Consider the following 21,322-nt stretch of genomic DNA (forward strand, 5'->3'; position numbering starts at 1 on the left):
ACATTAACTAAAATAAGTCCTGGGTAGTAAGTATCTGATTTACAGAGTTGTCAAATGGTATTATTTTAAGTGAGTAGTTTTCAGTAAAAAACGGTGAGCTATAAAAACAGGAAAGTATGCCACAGGCACAGAAAGAACAAGAAGTCAGGAAACACTGTCCTGAGGAAACCCAGACTATTAGACAGAGACTTTTATTTTTTTTAATTTTAATTTTTTAAAGATTTTATTTATTTATTTATTTATTTATTTATTTATTTATTTATTTATTTATTTAGAGACAGAGAGGGATAGATAGGGACAGACAGGAACGCAGAGAGATGAGAAGCATCAATCATCAGTTTTTCGTTGTGGCACCTTAGTAGTTCATTGATTGCTTTCTCATATGTGCCTTGACCGCGGGCCTTCAGCAGACTGAGTAACTTGTTGCTCGAGCCAGCGACCTTGGGTTCAAGCTGATGAGCTTTTGCTCAAACTAGATGAGCTGGGCTCAAGCTGGCGACCTCAGGGTCTTGAACCTGGGTCTTCTGCATCCCGGTTCGATGCTCTATCCACTGCGCCACTGTCTAGACAAAGACTTTTAAAGAGCTATAAGAAGCATGGTCAAGAAACTGAAAGTAATCTAAAAGGTAATCTTAACGAGCTAAAAAGAAAAGTAAAGAACAATGTCTCAGCAAATATAGAATATTAATAAAGATATAGAAATATTAAAATAAAACTAAATAGAAATTCCAGAGTTGAAAATCACTAAATCACTTTTTCAATCACTAAAATGAAAAAGTCACTAGGGAGACTCAATATTGCATTTAAGCTGGCAGAAAGCAGAATCAATGAATTAGAAGATAAATCATTTGAGATGATTCAATATAAGGGAAAAAAAGAAAAGGACTGAAGAAAAATGAACAGAGCCTAGGGGATTATGAAACACTACCAAGTGTAGCAGCATACACATAATGAAAGACCAAGAAGAAGAGGAGAGAGAGGGGAACAGAAAAATTAAAAGAATCATAGCTGAAAGCTTACCAAAATTAATAGAAAACATTGATCTAAACATCCAAAAAGCTCAATAGTTCCAAGTAAAATAAACCTCAGTGAGACCCACATATAGTCACATCATAATCAAACTGTTGAAAAGCAAACACAATTATCTTTTTTTACTTAACTAGGCACATAACTTGTTTTTATTGAAGAAATATACATATAAGTTAAAGATCATTTCACTTAGCCCCACTGTTCAAACCAGTTCACAACCTACTATGTATCTTTCCATATTTATTTCTGTGCACATACACATGAACAAATATTTTAAATATATATTATCATACTATTGTCAGTGAGCCACAAGAAAAGCACTTTGGGGATCCACATAGGAGGATGAGATGTAGCAGGAAGATTTATTGAAGCTATAGTAAACACTAAGGACTGTCTCCAGGTGTTCAGTCTGTCTCATCTACGACCAGGTGGTTCAGCTCCATCCCACTGTAGAAGAAGTGAAGTCCAACATTGCCTTCATTAAGCCCAAAAGAAGGGCCAGGTTCCAGAAATTCTGTGCTATTGGTCGAGTATCAGCCAGGCATTGTTCAGTTTAGTCCAGCTCAGTCTTTGTGCCCCCCCTCCCCCAGCTAGGTTAGTCTCTGGTCCCAGCTGTGCCCCACCTGCACTGTGCTGCTGTTCCCAGGCCCATGCTTGGGCCCACATGGCTGCTATGAAGAGGGAGAGTGCTAGGGTCAAGCATGAGTTGCTCAGCAAGAGGCCTTTGTTAAGCTTTGATTATACTACCTTGGGCTTTCAAACTGACCAGTCTTTTTACCAGTCTCTTACCTTGGACTGTGCTAGTCTCTCCCCCTAACCAATCACACTTTCTTCCAGATCAGACACCTCTCCTTTATAGCCATCCTTTCTTTTTTAACTTAGAGAGAGAGAGAGAGACAGACAGACAGACAGAAAGACAGACAGACAGACAGGAAGAGAGATGAGAAGCATCAACTCATAGTTGCAGCACCTTAGTTGTTCATTGATTGCTTTCCCATATGTGCCTTGATGGGGTGGGGGCCTCCAGATGAGCCAGTGACCCTTGCTCAAGCCAACAACCTTGGGGTCATGTCTATGATTCCACGCTCAAGCCAGGTGAGACCGCGCTCAAGCAGGTATCCTCGGGGTTTGGAGCCTGGGTCCTCAGCGGTCCCAGGCCTACACTCTATCCTTGTCAGGTACCTTGTCAGGTACAGATATCATCTTGACTCCTACTGGGGCATACCTCCAAGTAGAAGCATCTCCTCCTATGCCATCTTGGCTTCTCCTGAGCATGCTCCCAGGAGAGGAATTTCTCCTGCTGCTTTATTCCTACCCCTCAGTAATCCTGGCTAATGACTCATTACTTTTCTTCCCACCCACTTCAGGGATTAGGTCCCCTAGGCAGAAGATGCTGCAGTTCCCTACAAATGCTGCGGCTTTCTAGTGAATGAGGTATAATGTCTGATTGCCTTTGCTCCCTTCTTTTCTTTAATATCCAGCTTCCTGTGCAACACCATGAACAGCAGCTATAACGGTGTCTCAGTGTCAGCTTAGATCTGTACTCTATTAAGTGCACATACAGAGCTATGTCGTTCCAACTGTGTAGCCTTCCACTGGATAGACACACCACAATCTACAGTGTGTCTGTAAAGTCATGGTGCACCTTTGACCAGTCACAGGAAAGCAACAAAAGATGATAGAAATGTGAAATCTGCACCAAATAAAATGAACCCCCCCCCCCCCCAGTTTCTGTAGAATGATGTGGCAGCATGTGCGCATGCGCAGATGATGACGTAACACCGTGTATACAGCGGAGCAGCCCACGGCCATGCCAGTCGAGATGTGGACGGTACAGAGGAAAGTTCAGTGTGTTCTGTGACTCGCTAAATTCAAATCCATGACCAAAGTGCAACGTGAATATCGGCGCGTTTATAACGAAGCGCCACCACATAGGAATAACATTACTCGGTGGGATAAGCAGTTGAAGGAAACAGGCAGTTTGGTGGAGAAACCCCGTTCTGGTAGGCCATCAGTCAGTGACGAGTCTGTAGAGGCTCTACGGGATAGCTACCTAAGGAGCCCTAAAATATCTGTGCATGAGCCCACATCAAACTGCACTGAATAGGTATGAATCTGGTATTTGGTGCAGATTTCATATTTCAATCGTCTTTTGTTGCTTTCCTGTGACCGGTCAAAAGTGCACCATGACTTTACGGACACACTGTATGTAATTCCCTGTCACTGGACATTTTTGTTTCACTAATATTTAGACAATATAAACAATGCCTAAAACAACATCTTTGTACTTCTATCTCTGGTAAACTTATTTTCTTAGGATAAAGTCCAAAAAATAAAATCACAAGGTCTGAGAGATTATGAACATTGTTTAAGGCTCTACAACATTGGTTATTAGGTATATCTGTTACATCTTTCTTTCAAACAAATTCCTCTGTGTAGCCAGTGCCCAGTCTATAGCTTTCAGCACAGGTGAAGACAGCCAGAATGCCCCAGTCATCACCTGCTCATCCTGTCTGCCTTTAGGTAATTGAGCAGCTGAGGTATGACCTGGAATTTAAATGTTCTTTTGGTACTGTGGGGCAATCTGGAATATTGAGGGATATTTTCTTGAGGGATATTTTCATCAGAAATTCAGATGGGGTGCAGTCTGTCTGCCATGTCTGGGAAACAGTTATTGTTCTAGGGCTATTTTAGTTTTAAACCTCTGGAAAACTTTACCTTCCTTGGATTAATGTTTTGCCATGGAAACCAGTTCCTCCTCAGGTGTTTCACCCATGCTCCCTGAAAACTTCAGGTGTACTCTTTCCTGTTTTTATAATTTCAAATTCTGGAAGAAGGAAGCTGTGGTCTGGAAGTCTATTGTCCAAATATTTGTGCACAGCCTGCTTATATGGTTCTCCTTACTGCAGTAATGTGGCTGTGACATCCACAGCATGTTCTGGGGCCTAAAGAACACAAACCGTGCAGCGAGGAGCCCCACACTTGAGCAGGAGTCACACTGATTCTCCTGTCTCTAAAGGAGTATTCTCAGAGTCTGGCTCATATGAGTAAAAGTCATTTTTCTTGGATAGCTGGTTTCTAAACATTTTCAGCAAAGGAACAGGCTGTGGTGAAAGGCATAGGTGGGCCGGGGCAGGGGCAAAGATTACTGCTACAAGAAGGCCAGTGGCCAGGGACATACCTGCCAGGGAACTGTTTGCTGCACACCCCGAGGCCGGCGCCACCTCCTGGAAGCCCAGTTCTGTTGCTCCTCCGGCTCACACAGCTCACATGCTGCCATAGCGGGGGAGCTGTGGAGTGGATTGCCCCAAAGAATCTTGAAAACAGCAACAGACAACTGAGGAAGTGATTCAGCTTACTGCAGAATAATATTAAGATTAAAATTTGAGACTTCTGGTTTCTGGTTCAATATATTTCCATGTATAATATAATGAGCTTAAAAGTCATCGCTTTGTCTTCACAACAAGAAAAAGCTATATAAACTACAATATCAGCTGTTCTATTCATCTTGAATTGAGTTCATAAGACAGCGAAGGCCTTGAGAACTGAAAGGAAGAAAGCAAGTACAAGAATCACAGCTTACCGGGAACAGCAGCCTCATGGCAGCAGCCCTCCACTGGGGCCAGTGTGGGTGGGGACACTTCAACACTGTAATTGATAAATCCCCGAAGGTGCAGAGTAGACCAGCCTGAGAGTTAAAAACACTAAGGGGGTTCAGTCTTAGTGACACCCCCACAGTTTTTTGTTTGGTTTGGTTTTTTTTCACAGTTTTTTAAGTGTTACCTCCAGAAGCACCACTGAGTCCTCACTGTGAAGTTGAGAGAAAACAATTCTCTCTTCTCATGGCAGATGGAGAGGAAAGGTAACTATTTTGTGATAAGCCCACCTGACCTGGAGGGGGATGTCCGGCTCAGGCTCACTGAAGGACTGAAACCGGTCATCAAGTTACAGAATGTCCCCCTCCCATGCCTCACCAGCACACCAGTGGGATCTTGTAGAACAACAGGGGACAGCTGAAAGGACTGCACACCTTAGACCCAATTTAAGAAGTCCCTAGGCAAACCCAAAGACCACAAGAAAGACCAATACAGAAACACTGGAGAAAATTTTAGCCTCTGACACCTGTAACTACAGCAAACAGTCATATTGTAGGAATTCTCTGCCGTAGGTACTTGCACTCCCTATGAAGCTGTACAATGTTGTCTGAAAGTAGACTTGAATTAGTTGTAAATGTATTTGAAAACTCTAGGGCAATACTAAAATGCATTAGAACTAGAAAACAAGTTTGTCTTGCAAGATACAAGATGACTATACAAATATCCACCATCTCTATACAGCAACATGAGCAAATTAAAAATAAAATTACAATAGCATCAAAGAGAATAAAATATTTAGGAATAAAATTATTTTTTGAGAGACAGAGAGACATGGAGGGAGAGAGAGAGGGAGAGGACAAATATGAGGAGCATCAACTCGTAGTTGTAGCACTTTAGTTGTTCATTGACTGCTTCTCATATGTGCCTTGATAGGTGGCTCAAGTCAGCGACCTTGGCTTCAGCCAGTGACCTTTGGGTTCAAGCCAGAGACCTTGGGATCATATCAATGATCCCACACTCTGGTGAAAGCACCAAATTCTAGTCACTAGATCATCAGAGAAATACATGATCCCGCACTCCAGCTGGTGACCCCACACTCAAGCTGGCAGGCCCATGCTCAACAAGCCTATGCGCTAGCCGGTGACCAACCAAACGATCAAACAAACAAAAAACCAAACTGTCAATGAGATATTTTCTCTTTCTTACAGCAAAATTACCTTATAGCTAGTTACCTATGCAGTTAACATGTTTGCAGCAAAAATACTATGTATGGCAAAAGTACTAGACACAATTCATAATAGCTACAAAGTAGGAACAACCCAATGTCCATTAACTACTAAATAGATAAAAAATATGTGGCATATCCACTAAACAAAATATAATTAGTCAGTAAAAAGGAATAAAGTACTAATCCAGAAGTCAATCACAAAGACCATGTATAATTCTATTTAGGAAATACTTAAAGTAAGAAAATTCTTAGAAATAGAGGTAAATTAGTGGTTGCTAGGGAATAGCAGACTAGGCGACTGAGAAGTAATAGCCAAGGGGAATGTGGTTTTTATTTTATTTTTTTAGGGGTTAGAAAGTTCTAAAATTAATTGTGGTGATAATGAGACAACTCTATAACTTTAATAAAAACCATTGAATTGTATAGTTTAAGATGGTATTTCTTGTGATATTTGAATTATATTTTAAAGTTTAACTAATAACTAATTCTATCAAGAAATAAATAGATAACTTGAGTAAATGGAAAAGTATATTCTGCTCTGGAATAGAAATAGTCAATATCATAAAGATGTCAATTGTTCCTAAGTCGATCTATAAATCTATTTTTAAAACATCTACAGCATATTTTTGTTATAGACAAGCTGATTCTAATATACATGAGGAAAAAGAAAACAAACAATAGTAGCCCAAATAATTCTGATAAAGAACAAGAAGGGGCTTAATCAAGCATAAAAAAAGAGAGTATAATAAAATAACTAGACATTTGGAAAAGCAAAACTGGAACAGAATGTATGCTGAGCTGGGAACTAGCCTTGCTGCCGTGCTGGCCAAGTGAGCTCTTGCCAGCTTTCGGGTTTCTAGGTATTTGAATCACGCAAGAGAGTAATTTTTTTATGTAGAACCATTGAAATATTTGTCTTTTTTTTTTTTACCTACAAAAATAGAAGTTTCATAGGGTTCAACTTAATATTTGGAGTGACCAAATGAAAGAAAAATCAGAGCAGAGAATCTGAATCAAAGCGTTTTGTCAGTGGTCAAAAACGAGAAAACCAAGAATCACACCATGTGTGTGACTGAACCTTAAAACTGGTTCCAAACTCAGAGTTGTAATTCACAATTGGTAACTGATAAAATTGGAGTTGAACCAGAGCAGGCTGGGCATAAAGTGAGGAAAGTCCCAAGTATCTGTTGCAGAGGACTCTGGGCTATTTGGGGCTTTCCTCATTTGGCTGTGAGTGGGACTGGGGGTGGTGAAGTACATGAAGGATGATAGATCTGGGTTGAATATGCAGGATCAGGGTTGATTAGAGTGGCCCACGTGGAAAACGGGAATTGCAGCAAATGTGAAATGCCATTGTCATCAGGTGATTAGGACGGTTCAGTTCTTAAGTTGGAAACCAAGCAAGTAGCTACCAATAATTGTGAAATATCAGTGCCATGCATGATCCTTGATTGTATCCATTGGGCAATTTTGCTTATGGGCAATAGGTTAAGAAATAGTATTGCATCAGTATCAAATTTCCTCAATGTGATACTTACATTATGTTCTGGTAGGAGGAATAGCCTTGATGTTTGGTATTTTGTGACAAAGTGACATATTTGTAACAAACTGCTTCCCCCTCAAAAGACAGAGACACAAAGCAAATGTGGCAAAATATTAACGAGTGAATCAGATGATATATATTTGCCATTTAAAAATAAAAAATTTTAGGAGGAAATAAATAATGCTAGCATACATTTGATTCACTGGGTTTCTACCCCTCTATCATATGTGAAAGTCTTACTAAAAATAGGAATCGTCCAGTACATGATCACTGGTGAATATGCTTTTAAAAGTAGATGCCAAGATGGAACTGACACAAGCAACACTGGGCCTCCTAAGTGGCAGAAATGTGCCATCATCTGCCAGACCTCATGTTTGTTCTTGTCCTCCAGTTCTCTGAGAGCTCATGTTTAGATTAGGGAGTATTTATAAACCACCTGTTTGGTTGTTCCTGGGTCCTTTGTTCTCATAAAGTTCCTTTATGACCCCACCTGTGGGCAACACCCTCCTGTGCTCTCCACATTTGCTTTTCCCTCGTCCCTTTGGACACTAGATCCTGCTTTTTGGTTACAGCCTACTTCAATAACTAGAGCTGTTGTTCTCCAGCATGCCTGTGTGGGATGTACACAAAGTGAACACTTGTTTCAGCTGTACTTGAGGTCAGGGAAAAGGCTTGCGGAGTGACATGGCATTTGAAGAAACTTAGAGTTTTTAAACACTTGGAGCCACAGGAACCTGTTAGAAAGCTAACTGGCAAGCGCCTTAAACCACAACGTGACAAGTATCCACAGGACAAAGAAAGAGCCAGTGAAAACAGCAAAGGCTCCCTTTCTGCCTCTCAAATGATCGTCCCACCTGCTCATTTATGGGATGTGGGCTGTTAAGATGATGAAAGGAGCCTAATTAAGACTGAGAATGATGTTGAGATATGGATGGACATATTCTTGAATGAACTTTCAGGAATGCTTACTTCTATAAGCTGCTCCTCCTTCACCATAAAGCTGGCGGACATCATAGGGCCAATGAAGCTTCACAAGATGTTGTGAACTCAATATTCTGATTTTCTCCTGGTTAAACACCCTAAAGAGGCAAGGGCTGCTAACAGTTACTGGTAACAATAACTATCAAGGTCATAATAGCAACCAAATGGGGTTCCTGGACCTGGATCCAATTTTCTAACATGAGAGGATGTTAGTTCCTCATACACTACAAGCAATTATTGGAGACAAGCAGACTGTGCAAGAATTCAACTCAAATTCTAACACTCTCGCCTGACCAGATGGTGGCGCAGTGAATAGAGCGTCGGACTGGGATGTGGAGGACCCAGGTTCGAGACCCCCAAGGTCGCCAGCTTGAGCGCAGGCTCATCTGGTTTGAGCAAAGCTCACCAGCTTGTTCCCAAAGCCGCTGGCTCAAGCAAGGGGTTACTCCGTCTGCTGAAGCCCCCTAGTCAAGGCACATATGAGAAAGCAATCAATGAACAACTAAGGAGCCACAACAAAGAATTGATATTTCTCATCTCTCTCCCTTCCTGTCTGTCTATCCCTATCTGTCTTTCTCTGACTCTTTCTGTCTCTGCCACAAAAAAAAAAAAAAAAAAAAAAAAAAAATTCTAACACTCTCTATCTGGAGATGGCATCAGATTCCTTAGGTTAGGGTTCAGTCCTATAAAGCTGTCCCCCACCTCAATTCATTTGCTATAATGTCTCAGAGAACTGGAGAAAACCCACTAACTCACTAGAATACCAATTTATTACAAAGGACATTAAAGGACAAAATTCATCAGCCAGGTGAAGAGATGCATAGGTCAAGGAACTAAACAAAAGAATTCAGTGCTACATGAAACTGTTCTGTTTCTCCAATGTGGATGCCCCCCAACCCCCTGCCTCAAAAAAAGACTGTTCTCCCAGGTTTTTATAAAGAATTCATTATGTAGTCATAATTGACTAAGTTTCTGGTGTTGGTGATTGATTCAACTTCCAGCTCCCTTTTCCTCCCTAGAAATATCGGGGTAGGGCTGAAAGTTTCACTCTTCTAATCTCATGGTTGGTTTTTCTGACAACAGGCTCCCACTCTTGGGTGAAGTCCCCAAAATCACCTGATTAATACAAGAAAAACCATCCTTATTACTCTTAACACTTAAGAAATTCAAAGAAGTTTGGTAGCTGTGAACTAGGAACTATGGATGAAGACCAAATATTTTATAACTTACAATATCATAGCTACCCTTAGTGGAATGCCTATAACTTGTTAGTATCTATAGCAGGTATTCAAATACATTACCTCATGTCAATCTCACCACAGACCTACAAGTTAGATGGAGAAACAAATTCTCAAAATATTAAGTAGCTGACTCTATATCACATAGCTAGTGAGGGGCCAACTGAAGTTTTACCACTGAGTTCTATTCAGAAGCAAAAAATGTGACCAGAACTGTTGTGCACATTCCTTTTCTTTCAGAATTATATTGTGATTACATTAGCTTATAGTTTTAGAGGGTAAGAGGAATCGTCTGTTAGACATTCTGGATCATGCTTCTATTTTATGCAATGAGTTCAGAGGAAGCAGCACCAGAAAGTCATGACTGTGTCTATGTTCCATGCTTTGTGCACCACAGGAGCCCTCCTCAACAACAAATACCAGGGACATTTTCAAATTGAAGCTAGGCTGCAATCAATAGCTGGAGAACTGTCCCATCCTTACAGAGGTTGCAGGGATGCCTGCCTTATAGAGCACCAGGTTTCCTGGAATATCTCTAGGTGGGATAGCATCTTAACATTTGTGCGGTTATGCATGGAAGTTATGTACAAGTTCTGTGGTCAAAAAGTAACCTCAGCCAGACCAGGCGGTGGCGCAGTGGATAGAGCATCGGACTGGGATGCAGAGGACCCAGGTTCGAGACCCCGAGGTCGCCAGCTTGAGCGTGGGGTCATCTGGCTTGACCAAAAGCTCACCAGCTTGGACCCAAGGTCACTGGCTCAAGCAAGGGGTTGGTTACTTGGTCTGCTGAAGACCTGCAGTCAAGGCACATATGAGAAAGCAATCAATGAACAACTAAGGTGTCGCAACAAAAAACTAATGGTTGATGCTTCTCATCTCTCTCTGTTCCTGTCTGTCCCTGTCTATCCCTCTCTCCAACTCTGTAAAAAAAAAAAAAAAAGTAACCTCACACAGTGATCTGATCATAAATTCCTAACGAGGCAGATTGTGGTCAACACTAAGTCTATAACATCTTTTAAAAAGATTTTAAACAACCCCTGGCCATGTTCTTGTGCATCTAAGATAGCACACCTTTGAAATGCCTCTTTTTCAGACTTCTCAAGAGAGCACATAATCTTGTTCACTATCCTGCAATCCGATCTCTGCCTTGCTTTCTCCCACCTTCATGTAATCTCCCTACATTCTCTCCTTAATTCCAAATACATAAAAGAAACTGCAAATCATTATTTTCTGAAACATATGAGATCTTGTTTCTTGGCACTGTCATCAGTTTGGCTCAAATAAAACTTTATAAAAGGTCTCTACAGGTTTGGATGTTGTTACGTTGACACAGTTACTCCCTTGATGGGCTGGCCCATGACCATTGAGAAGCATCAGGGCTAATGACTGAGTCTGTAAGCCAAAGACCAGTGGTAGCTGCTACCTTAGGATGCAACTAATAGTGGGGATAAATGGTGATGGAAAGGAATTTGACTTGGTGTGGTGAATATACAATACAATATACAGATGATGTATTATAGAATTGTACACCTGAAACCTATATAATTTTATTAACCAATGTCACCTCAATAAATTCAATTAAAAAAACATACAAACTGGTCAAAACCCTTTTTTTTTTGACAGAGACAGAGTGAGTCAGAGAGAAGGGCAGATAGGGACAGACAGACAGGAAGAGAGAGAGATGAGAAGCATCAATTCTTTATTGCAGCACCTTCATTGTTCATTGATTGCTTTCTCATATGTGCCTTGACTGGGGGGCTACAGCAGAGTGAGTAACCCCTTGTTCAAGCCAGTGACTTTGGGCTCAAGCCAGCGACATTAGGCTTTAAGCCAGCAACCTTTGGGTTCAAGTCAGTGACCATAGGATCATGTCTATGATCTCATGCTCAAGCCAGTGACCTCGAGGTTTGAACCTGGGTCCTCTGCATTACATCCCATTCTGACACTCTATCCACTGTGCCACTGCCTGGTCAAGCAGGTCAGAACCATCTTGAAAAGAGCAGCCATGTTCACAGCAGCATATTCACAATGGCCAAAAGGTGGAAGGAACCCTAGCATTTACTGTTGGATGAATGGATAAATAAAAGACAGTATCGTCATACAATAGAATGTTATTCAGCTTTAAAAAAGAAGTAATTTCTGACACCTGCCACAACATAGATAAACCATGAGGACATTAAGCTAAGTGAAATAAGCCAGTTACGAAAATAGAAATACTGTCTGATTCTACCCATATGAGGTTCCCAGAGTAGTCAAATTCATAGAGACAGAAAGTAGAATGACGCTTACCAAGGGCTGAGTGGAGGAGGGAATGGGGACTTGTTTTCTAACAAGCACAAAGTTTCAGGTTTGCAAGATGAAAGAGTTCTGGAGATTTTTTTTTTTTTTTTTTTTTTTTTACAGGGACAGAGAGAGAGTCAAAGAGAGGGATAGATAGGGACAGACAGACAGGAACAAAGAGAAATGAGAAGCATCAATCATCAGTTTTTCATTGTGACACCTTAGTTGTTCATTGATTGCTTTCTCATATGTGCCTTGACCACGGGCCTTCAGCAGACCAAATAACCCCTTGCTCAAGCGACCTTGGGTTCAAGCTGGTGAGCTTTTATTTATTTATTTTTTCTCAAGCCAGATAAGCCCGTGCTCAAGCTGGTGACCTTGGGGTCTCGAACCTGAGTCCTCTGCATCCCAGTCCGAAACTCTATCTACTGCACCACCACCTGGTCAGGAGAGTTCTGGAGATTTATGGTCATGACAGTTGCACAACAGTGTGAATGTATTTAATGCCATTGAACTGTATACTTAAAAATGGTTAAAATGGTCAGCCCTGGCCGGTTGGCTCAGTGGTAAAGCGTAGGCCTGGCATGCATGAGTCCCGGGTTCGATTGCCGGCCAGGGCACACAGGAGAAGCACCCATCTGCTTCTCCACCCCTCCCCCTCTCCTTCCTCTCTGTCTCTCTCTTCCCCTCCCGCAGCCAAGGCTCCATTGGAGCAAAGTTGGCCCGGGCGCTGAGGATGGCTCTATGGCCTCCGCCTCAGGCGCTAGAATGGCTCTGGTTGCAACAGAGCAACACCCCAGATGGGCAGAACATCGCCCCCTGGTGGGCGTGCCAAGTGGATCCCGGTCGGGCGCATGCGGGAGTCTGTCTGACTGCCTCCTCGTTTCCAACTTCAGAAAAATACAAAAAAAATAAAAATAAAGAAAAAATAAATAAAATTCCTATCTTTCAAAAAAAATGGTTAAAATGGTAAATTGTATGTTTTGTGTATCTTATCACAATTTTTAAAAAACCAAAACAATAATAATAATAAAACAGGTCATTTAAAAGGGGAGAAAAAGAATGTAATAGCCAAGTGTCTGGTTTTGGAGAAGTCAAGTGCCTGTAAGCAGGAAGGTCTTTTGGGTGAAAAGTTGCCCTTCCTTGAGCTCTGTGTAAAGATAGAGAGACATATCTGGTGGGCCTTGTCAAGGGTTGAATTCTCCAAAGGCAACCACTTAGGTGAAAGCTGAGGTGCATGGTATTTATTAGAGTTAAACACCTGTCAAAGAAAGGGGAGAAAACAGATGAAACAGAGGAAGAAACTGAACTGCTATGCAGGCCCTGCAATGCCTCAGCCTACCTGGGGGCACCCTGGAGCCACTAGTACCCAGCAGTGTCCACTTCAGACTAGAATTGTCAGACCTTTGGACTTTGCTTCACTCAGTTGCTCAAGGAAGGCAGCAACCTCAAAGGAACTCAATTTCACCCTGAAAACCAAAGTCCCTGAAAGAGCTGATGGCTGTAGGCCATTCACTGACCATATTCCCTGCAGCTAGGCAGCAAGTTCTTCCCTGACAGCAGTGAGGGCGGGGTTTGGGAGGGAGGGATGTAATTGACAGAACAATTCCATGTCAACCACTGGTCTCAACCAAGTTTTGCTTTTCTTTTCATCTTTTTCCAAGTGAGAGGAGGGGAGATAGACAGACTCTGGCATGCGCCCTGACAGGCATTCACATGGCAACCCCTGTCTAGGGCTATGCTAGCAACCCAGCTATTTTTAGTGCCTAAGGCAGAGGCTCCTAGAGCCATCCTCAGCACTACCCAGAGCTAATGTACTCAAATCAATCCAGCCATTGCTGCAGGAGGGGAAGGTGGGGAGAAGAGAGAGACAGAGACAAAGAGAGAGAGAGAGAGAAGCAGTTGAGTGGAGAAGCAGATGGTCGCTTCTTCTGTGTGCCCTGACCAGGAATTGAACCTGGAACATCCACACGCTGGGCCAACACTCTACCACTCAGCCAACCAGCCAGGACCCCAACCCAGGTTTTTGCAAGTCTTCAAAAAATCGTTCCTTAGGACATCAACTTTTTCTTAATAGTATTGTACCAGATACTACTGATGCCTCTCCCATATCCCTTGAGCCCTCCTTTCAGTTCATCTGCAGCTGTGGTAGACTGCTCCTGTGCAAGTTAGCAGCTTCCACTTTTTGCCATTAGGGTGAGTTAGCTTTCAACTACAAACAAATCTCTTTAAAACACACAAGCACACTTGCACACCACACACACACATACATACTTGAAAAAGCCTTTTCAGATGTCAGATTCTGCAAATTTTTGGAGCCAGAAATTGACACAGTGCATTAAATTCAAGGAATAAACTGGTATTATAGAAACAGATTCATTAGACATAGTAACTTGAATTTGCATTTCCCATAAACAAACTTCTATTATCCCGTGGCTGTAATGTGAGTGAATGGATGACATGAATTGCTGGCACCTCACCAATCTTGTCAACCACAGTGTTAGCTTTGGAGCTTCTTGAGATCTCTTATCTGAATGGCAAGTTACCCATGAGATAAAGACATTGAACAAACAGGATATGATAAAAGAAGAAAGAAATTTGTTTTATGCATTGGATGTTTATAATTTAGATTTAAATCACAGCGTGTTCAAATGGGTTCCTTCCTTAATTAATCATTGGCTAAACATAGTTGAAGTTCATATTAACAATGGAATGTTTTCTCTGAAAAGAAAGACAGCTCTGTTGGCTTCCTGAAATAGGGCAAGCTATCCTGGTCCTTGCTTGGCCCAGCATGATCTATGTCTGATTTTGATCCTCTTAGTGCCATCCTTGATATGTTAGGCCAGGGTCTTCAACTAAAGAGGGACAAAGCAGAGTGATATATATGATAATTTCATGACTTTTCCCAAATGAATTCTTTATTTTTAATTTAATTTTATTCATTTTAGAGAGGAGAGAGAAAGGGAGGGAGAGAGACAGAGAGAGACAGAGAGAGGAGAGAGAGTCAGAGAGAGAAGGTGGGGAGGAGCTGGAAGCATCAACTCCCATATGTGCCTTGACCAGGCAAGCCCAGGGTTTTGAACCAGTGACCTCAGCATTTCCAGGTCGACTCTTTATCCACTGCACCACCACAGGTCAGGCCCCCAAATGAATTCTTGTGTGTGTGTGTGTGTGTGTGTGTGTGTGTGTGTGTGTGTGACAGAGATAGAGAGAGGGACAGACAGACAGGAAGGGAGAGAGATGAGAAACATCAATTATTCATTGTGGCACCTTAGTTGCTCATTGATTGCTTTCTCATATGTGCCTTGACTGGGGGGAAAGGGTACAGCAGAGCCAGTAATCCCTTGCTCAAACCAACAACTTTGGGCTTCAAAGCCAGCCACCATGGAGTCACGTCTATGATCCCACGCTCAAGCCAGCAACCCTGTGCTCAAGCTGGAGAGTCCATGCTCAAGCTGGCGACCTTGGGGTTTCAAACCGTGGTCCTCTTTGTCCCAGTCTGATGCTCTATCCACTATGCCACTGCCTGGTCAGGCCCCAAAGGAATTCTAAATAATGGTTAAACAAAGTTCAGACAGTAAAGCTGCTCAAACACAATTGGTAAATCAAGATCAGAGACCAGGAGGTGGCGCAGTAGATAGAGCGTCGGACTGGGATGCGGAAGGACCCAGATTCAAGACCCTGAGGTCGCCAGCTTGAGCGCGGGCTCATCTGGTTTGAGCAAAGCTCACCAGCTTGGACCCAAGGTCACTGGCTCGAGCAAGGGGTCACTCAGTCTGCTGAAGGCCCGCAGTCAAGGCACATATGAGAAAGCAATCAATGAACAACTAAGGTGTTGCAATGAAAAACTAATGATTGATGCTTCTCATCTCTCTCTGTTCCTGTCTGTCTGTCCCTATCTATCCCTCTCTCTGACTCTCTCTCTGTTTCTGTAAAAAAAATAAATAAATAAATAACAAAAGATAAGAAGAGAGAATTCACAGGACTGAAAGGGCATAACTGCAATCAAAACTTGGGAAGCGGATTCTTGGTTTCCAAGGAAGTCAAAATAACAAAGCAAGTTACATAATTCTCAGAAAGAGAGAAGCATTCCAGATTTTTAACAAATAGACATTCCACCCACCCCCTTGAAATATAAAATGTTATAATAACAAAATTAATTTTTTATGTAAGAAATTAAATCTAAAATTTACAAAATAAATTACTCATGTGGCACTTTACATTGCAGACACTAATGGATGTCATGCATTATACAATTTTGCAGCACAGTTAGAAGTGAATGTGTTTTGTTTTTTAGGAAGACGGGTTCAAATTTCAAATCTACTATTCACTTTTTGGAGGATCTGAAGAAATTTTTTTAAAAGTTCTTTTTTTCCCATTGATTATGTTATAAAGTAGTGTACCTTAATTCCACAGGTTACGTAGAGACACCAAGGCAGGATACAGAAGAAATTTTTAGGAGATTTATTAATAAGCCGGCTACATATGACTTACACAGGGTATAGCTAACCCTAATCGTGCAGCCTAGAATATAGCTCCGAGGCTAGTTATATACACTTGATCACATACAGGTTGGGTGGGAAAGGAGGGGGAGCATGACACAATAGTCAGTCATTAACAAGCTTACAACATTAGTCTATAGCAGTGGTCCCCAACCCCTGAGCTGCAGACTGGTACTGGTCTGTGGGCTATTTGGTACTGGTCTGCAGAGAAAGAATAAATAACTTACATTATTTCCGTTGTATTTATATTTAAGTCTGAACGATGTTTTATTTTTAAAAAATGACCAGATTCCCTTGTTACATCCATCCAAGACTCACTCTTGATGCTTGTCTCGGTCACGTGATACATTTATCTGTCCCACCCTAAAGGCCCCCCTAAAGGGGGGTCCATGAAAATATTTTCTGACATTAAACCAGTTCGTGGCCCAAAAAAATTGGAGACCACTGGTCTATAGGATCTATTAAAAGAAAAAAAACATTCCTACATGTTAAAACTTACAAGGTAACACAATAGTGATAAATGTCATTTTACATATCATACAGTAGCGATAAATGTCGTTTTACATATTAAAGACATTTCCAAATCTTCTAGTGTCTACCCCCCATCCGTGTTGCCACAGCAAAATGGTTAGCTTAGGATAAGTAGAGAGGCCAAATGAAAATACCCTTGCTCAAAGTGTTGTGGCTAGTTTATTAGGCTAGTTCCCACTTTTGGCAGTCAGCATTTCCATCTCTGCTCCAGGGAGCATTATGGCATGCACCCATATGTCTCAAAATTGCAGACCTACCAGGGGCGTAGTAGGTACTCCTTGCTGCTGGGCTCTCACCTTCTGGAGACTGCAGATTGCAACTCCAGCCCGATTCTCCTCATCCTCCAAGGGGAACTGAAAATAACAGCTCCAGCCCTGGCCGGTTGGCTAAGTGGTAGAGCATCGGCCTGGCGTGCAGGAGTCCCAGGTTCGATTCCCGGCCAGGGCACACAGGAGAAGCGCCCATCTGCTTCTCCACCCCTCCCCCTCTCCTTCCTCTCTGTCTCTCTCTTCCCTTTCCACAGCCAAGGCTCCATTGGAGCAAAGATGGCCCGGGCGCTGAGGATGGCTCTGTGGCCTCTGCCTCAGGCGCTAGAATGGCTCTGGTTGCAGCAGAGTGATGCCTCAGATGGGCAGAACATCATCCCCTGGTGGGCATGCCAGGTGGATCCCGGTCGGGCGCATGCAGGAGTCTGTCTGACTGCCTCCCCATTTCCAGCTTCAGAAAAATACAAAAAAAAAAAAGAAAAGTAAACAACAGCTCCTGCCACTGGGCTCGAGCCCCGGGCTGCCGCCACCTTCTGCTCTGCAGGCCTTGCAGCCCCAGCTCCAGCCTCAGCCCTGGCCTCCTGCCACTGCTGGCTCTCCACAACATCCAGTGCAAGCTGCAACTCACGAACCTGTGATTCCTCCTTCAGCGGCTGCTCCATTTGCAAGTGAATCTCACAGACCTGGTCGGCCTTCTTCTCCTGTGCTTGCTCAGCTCCAGAGGTGGCATCTCTTTCTCTCACGTTTGCTCCAGCTCCTTCCACTGCTCGATTTGCAGGTCCCAGGCAGCCTCTTCCACAGAACTCTTGGTTTCCTCACGTATGGCTGTAAAAGTCAGCCAGCCTACGGCCTGTAGCATCCACCAGGTACAAGAACAAACGTCGGAGACTTTCAGGAGTATAGATGTAACTTTATTGGCCAGTTTTACCTGCACAGGGGCAAATTCCCGAGGTGTCCAGAGACACCGTGCTCACAAGGAGCTACAGATGGGAATCGCACCTAGCGCTCACAGCTAAATCTTTTTATAAGCTAAGCAAGCAAGCCTAATACAGAAGCAGATGTGGCGGTAACCTATTTGCTAAGGGGGCTGCACATAGCATAGCAACAGGGGCTGGGGTCTAGCTCATTGGCGAATTCCAAACCTAAACTTCTGATAAGGGTCTTTTAACCAATAGAATGCAAACGTTTGTCTCTTTTTCTTTTTTTCTCTTCTCTCTCAGCTTCCCAGAGTCCCTATCTGTCTCTGCTTCTTGAACGACCTTGGGCATGTTACTCCTAACAGAACAGGAGCAGGACCTGCCTGTAACCCTTAAGTTCCCTGTTCCATTAGTGCCTTGCTTATTTTCTGATCTTCTCTTGGTCCTTACATTCCCTACTCCTATTAGGGCATAAATCAAACCCTTGATTCTTCATCAGAAGGAAGGATGGTGTAGGTAGGTTGAGACAGAACCATCAATTTTACAGTCTCGATTCTTTCCTTAATAAATGTAAGGAGTTTATTAATAACTACAGGCCCAATAGTGAGAGCTAACAAAAGTATCAGTAATGGCCCAGCAATTGTAGATATAAGAGGGGTTAGCCAAGGGGAGGTTCTGAACATAGAGGCATACCATCCTGGGTCATTTTCTTCTAAGTTCCTATTTTTTAATTTGTTTGCAAGTACCTTGATATTGTTTTTAATTACTTTAGAGTGGTTAGCATAAAAACAGCATTCTTCTCTTAGAGCAGCACACAGTCCTCCTTGCTCGAGTAGGAGGAGGTCTAGTCCTCTCCTATTTTGAAGGGCTACCTCAACTAGGGAGTCTATTTGCTTCTCGAGGTATATTACCTGGTTTTGGAGAAGCGCATCTTTGGAGAATGTCTTGGATAGCTGTCTGAGGGTAAGTTCCCCTTGAATGAGGGATGCTGTCCCTACTGCTGACCCTACAATTCCTATGGTAGCTATGATGGGGAAAAGAAGTGGAGCTCGTTTTTCCTGCCTCAGGGGAGCCACAAGGAATTCAGGATTTCCCCCATACAGATATACCTGTGGAATAATGTAAGCACTTACACAAAGTTCAGGATGAGTGGGGACTATACACTGGAAGATGCCTTGAGTACACACAAACTATAGTCCTTCAGGTGCCTTCGTCACTTTCAGGTCCTCTAGGGTGGCGAGTACAGTTTCTTGGTTAAGGCAATAGTCACTGTAATTGGAATTACCTAAGGTGAAATTTGCTAAGAGGTAGCAGGTTCCTTTCCCATGGAACTCTGCTAAAGTGAGAGATCCTTCTGAGACACAATCTTTCATCTGATCCTGGTTCCGGTCCCTCATAAGGGTTACTGTAGTAGGAGCCAGTTCCCCTTCCCTCAAGGTGTTGGCTCCAAGCCCTACATAGAAAGGGGGTCTGGGCCCTGGCCGGTTGGCTCAGCGGTAGAGCGTCGGCCTAGCGTGCGGAGGACCCGGGTTCGATTCCCGGCCAGGGCACACAGGAGAAGCGCCCATTTGCTTCTCCACCCCTCCGCCGCGCTTTCCTCTCTGTCTCTCTCTTCCCCTCCCGCAGCCGAGGCTCCATTGGAGCAAAGATGGCCCGGGCGCTGGGGATGGCTCTGTGGCCTCTGCCTCAGGCGCTAGAGTGGCTCTGGTCGCAACATGGCGACGCCCAGGATGGGCAGAGCATCGCCCCCTGGTGGGCAGAGCGTCGCCCCTGGTGGGCGTGCCGGGTGGATCCCGGTCGGGCGCATGCGGGAGTCTGTCTGACTGTCTCTCCCTGTTTCCAGCTTCAGAAAAATGAAAAAAAAAAACACCAGGAAAAAAAAAAAAAAAAAAAAAAAAGAAAGGGGGTCTGGGACTAAGGCAAAGCCAACAAGATTCTGTAATTTCAGGCTGTCTTGTTAAAGAAGGGGAATACCTTATCCAATAAATCTAGGGCATACGTCTTTTGGTGGTGTGGTCTTCCCAGTAATGGGCTGGGAGTGTAAAAAGGCAATTTATGGTCCTGCTCCTCTGGCTCTATTGGGAAAGAGTCTACAGTAGGAGTCGTGGTAGCTCCGCTCTGGTCTAGGCCTGTCTTACTGTCCGGGAGTTTTGGTGCTGCCGGAGTGTGTGCTGCTGGAAGGCTGACAGGGGGCCTAGGTGGCAGCCCATTCCCTACTCCTATTAGGAAAGGTCTGTTCTTTGTAGGAAGCTTTCCAATGGTGTAAAAGGTACCAGGATCATGTCTAGTTACATATAATCTTAGCCCCCAGGTTTTTCCTGAATTCCAACTTGGGTCTTTAGGCTTCTTAATAGTAATGATAGTAGGGTTACAATTATTTTTAGCACAGTCTTTATCCCAACCATCATTGGGCCTTCTTCCCCCTAATCTAGTTCCTAATCGAAAGAGACTTATGTCTGGGTCTGGTTTTGGTGGACTCCATTGAAATTCACTGACAAGTGTTTCACAACCCCACGCTTTACAAAAATAATCTGAGTGAGATCCGCAAATTGGGCACTGTCCGGAAGGGGGTTCAGGGCAGGCATAGTGTGGAGTATACTATAAAGCCCTATTTTTAACATGAGGTGCACACTTACTACCTGCAGTGTATGAGCTAGGCCAGTTATCTAAGAGTGGGCTCCTGGCTGAATCAGAATGTCTCCAAGCTGCTGGTGAATTACAGAATTTTTCTTCAAAAAACTTTGATAAATCAGCTTGGAGTGTTATGGAGGTGCTACTATCCCAGGTGTTATTCTGTGCTATAACTGCGCCATCTGCTGTCCTGATTAAAACCCATTCCTGCAACTCTAGTCCCTTGCTGGGTAAATAATAAAAAGTTATCAGTCCTAAGTGGAGGAGAAGGTGAGCTTTAGAGGCTCTCCAGGGGTCTGTTTGACTTGCCATCTCCGGGATCCTTCGTCAGGTGGTTGGGCTGATTTCACATGGGAGAGATGGATCCAATAGGGCTTTTCTGCTATCCGGACTGCAGAAGGGGTACTGAGCAACACCTGGAATGGTCCTTGCCACCGCGTCTTTAGGTTCCCTCGAGGGTGGTTGAGAACCTAAACCTACTGTCCAGGGTCCGGTGGCGACAACCTCTGGGCGTTGTCTTCCAATGCTGCAGCTCTCTGTTCCCGCAGGTCCCTTACTTCTCTCCGAATCTGCTGCAATG

At 43.3% G+C, this 21,322-nt stretch overlaps 1 pseudogene; it reads right to left on the bottom strand.

Moving 5' to 3' along the window:
* Positions 1–20,321, bottom strand: part of LOC136381531 (programmed cell death protein 2-like) — a 47,418-nt pseudogene extending 27,097 nt beyond the window's left edge.
* Positions 20,322–21,322: the final 1,001 nt, after the last annotated feature.

Source organism: Saccopteryx leptura, chromosome 9 (assembly GCF_036850995.1).
Source record: "Saccopteryx leptura isolate mSacLep1 chromosome 9, mSacLep1_pri_phased_curated, whole genome shotgun sequence".
NCBI lineage: Eukaryota > Metazoa > Chordata > Mammalia > Chiroptera > Emballonuridae > Saccopteryx > Saccopteryx leptura.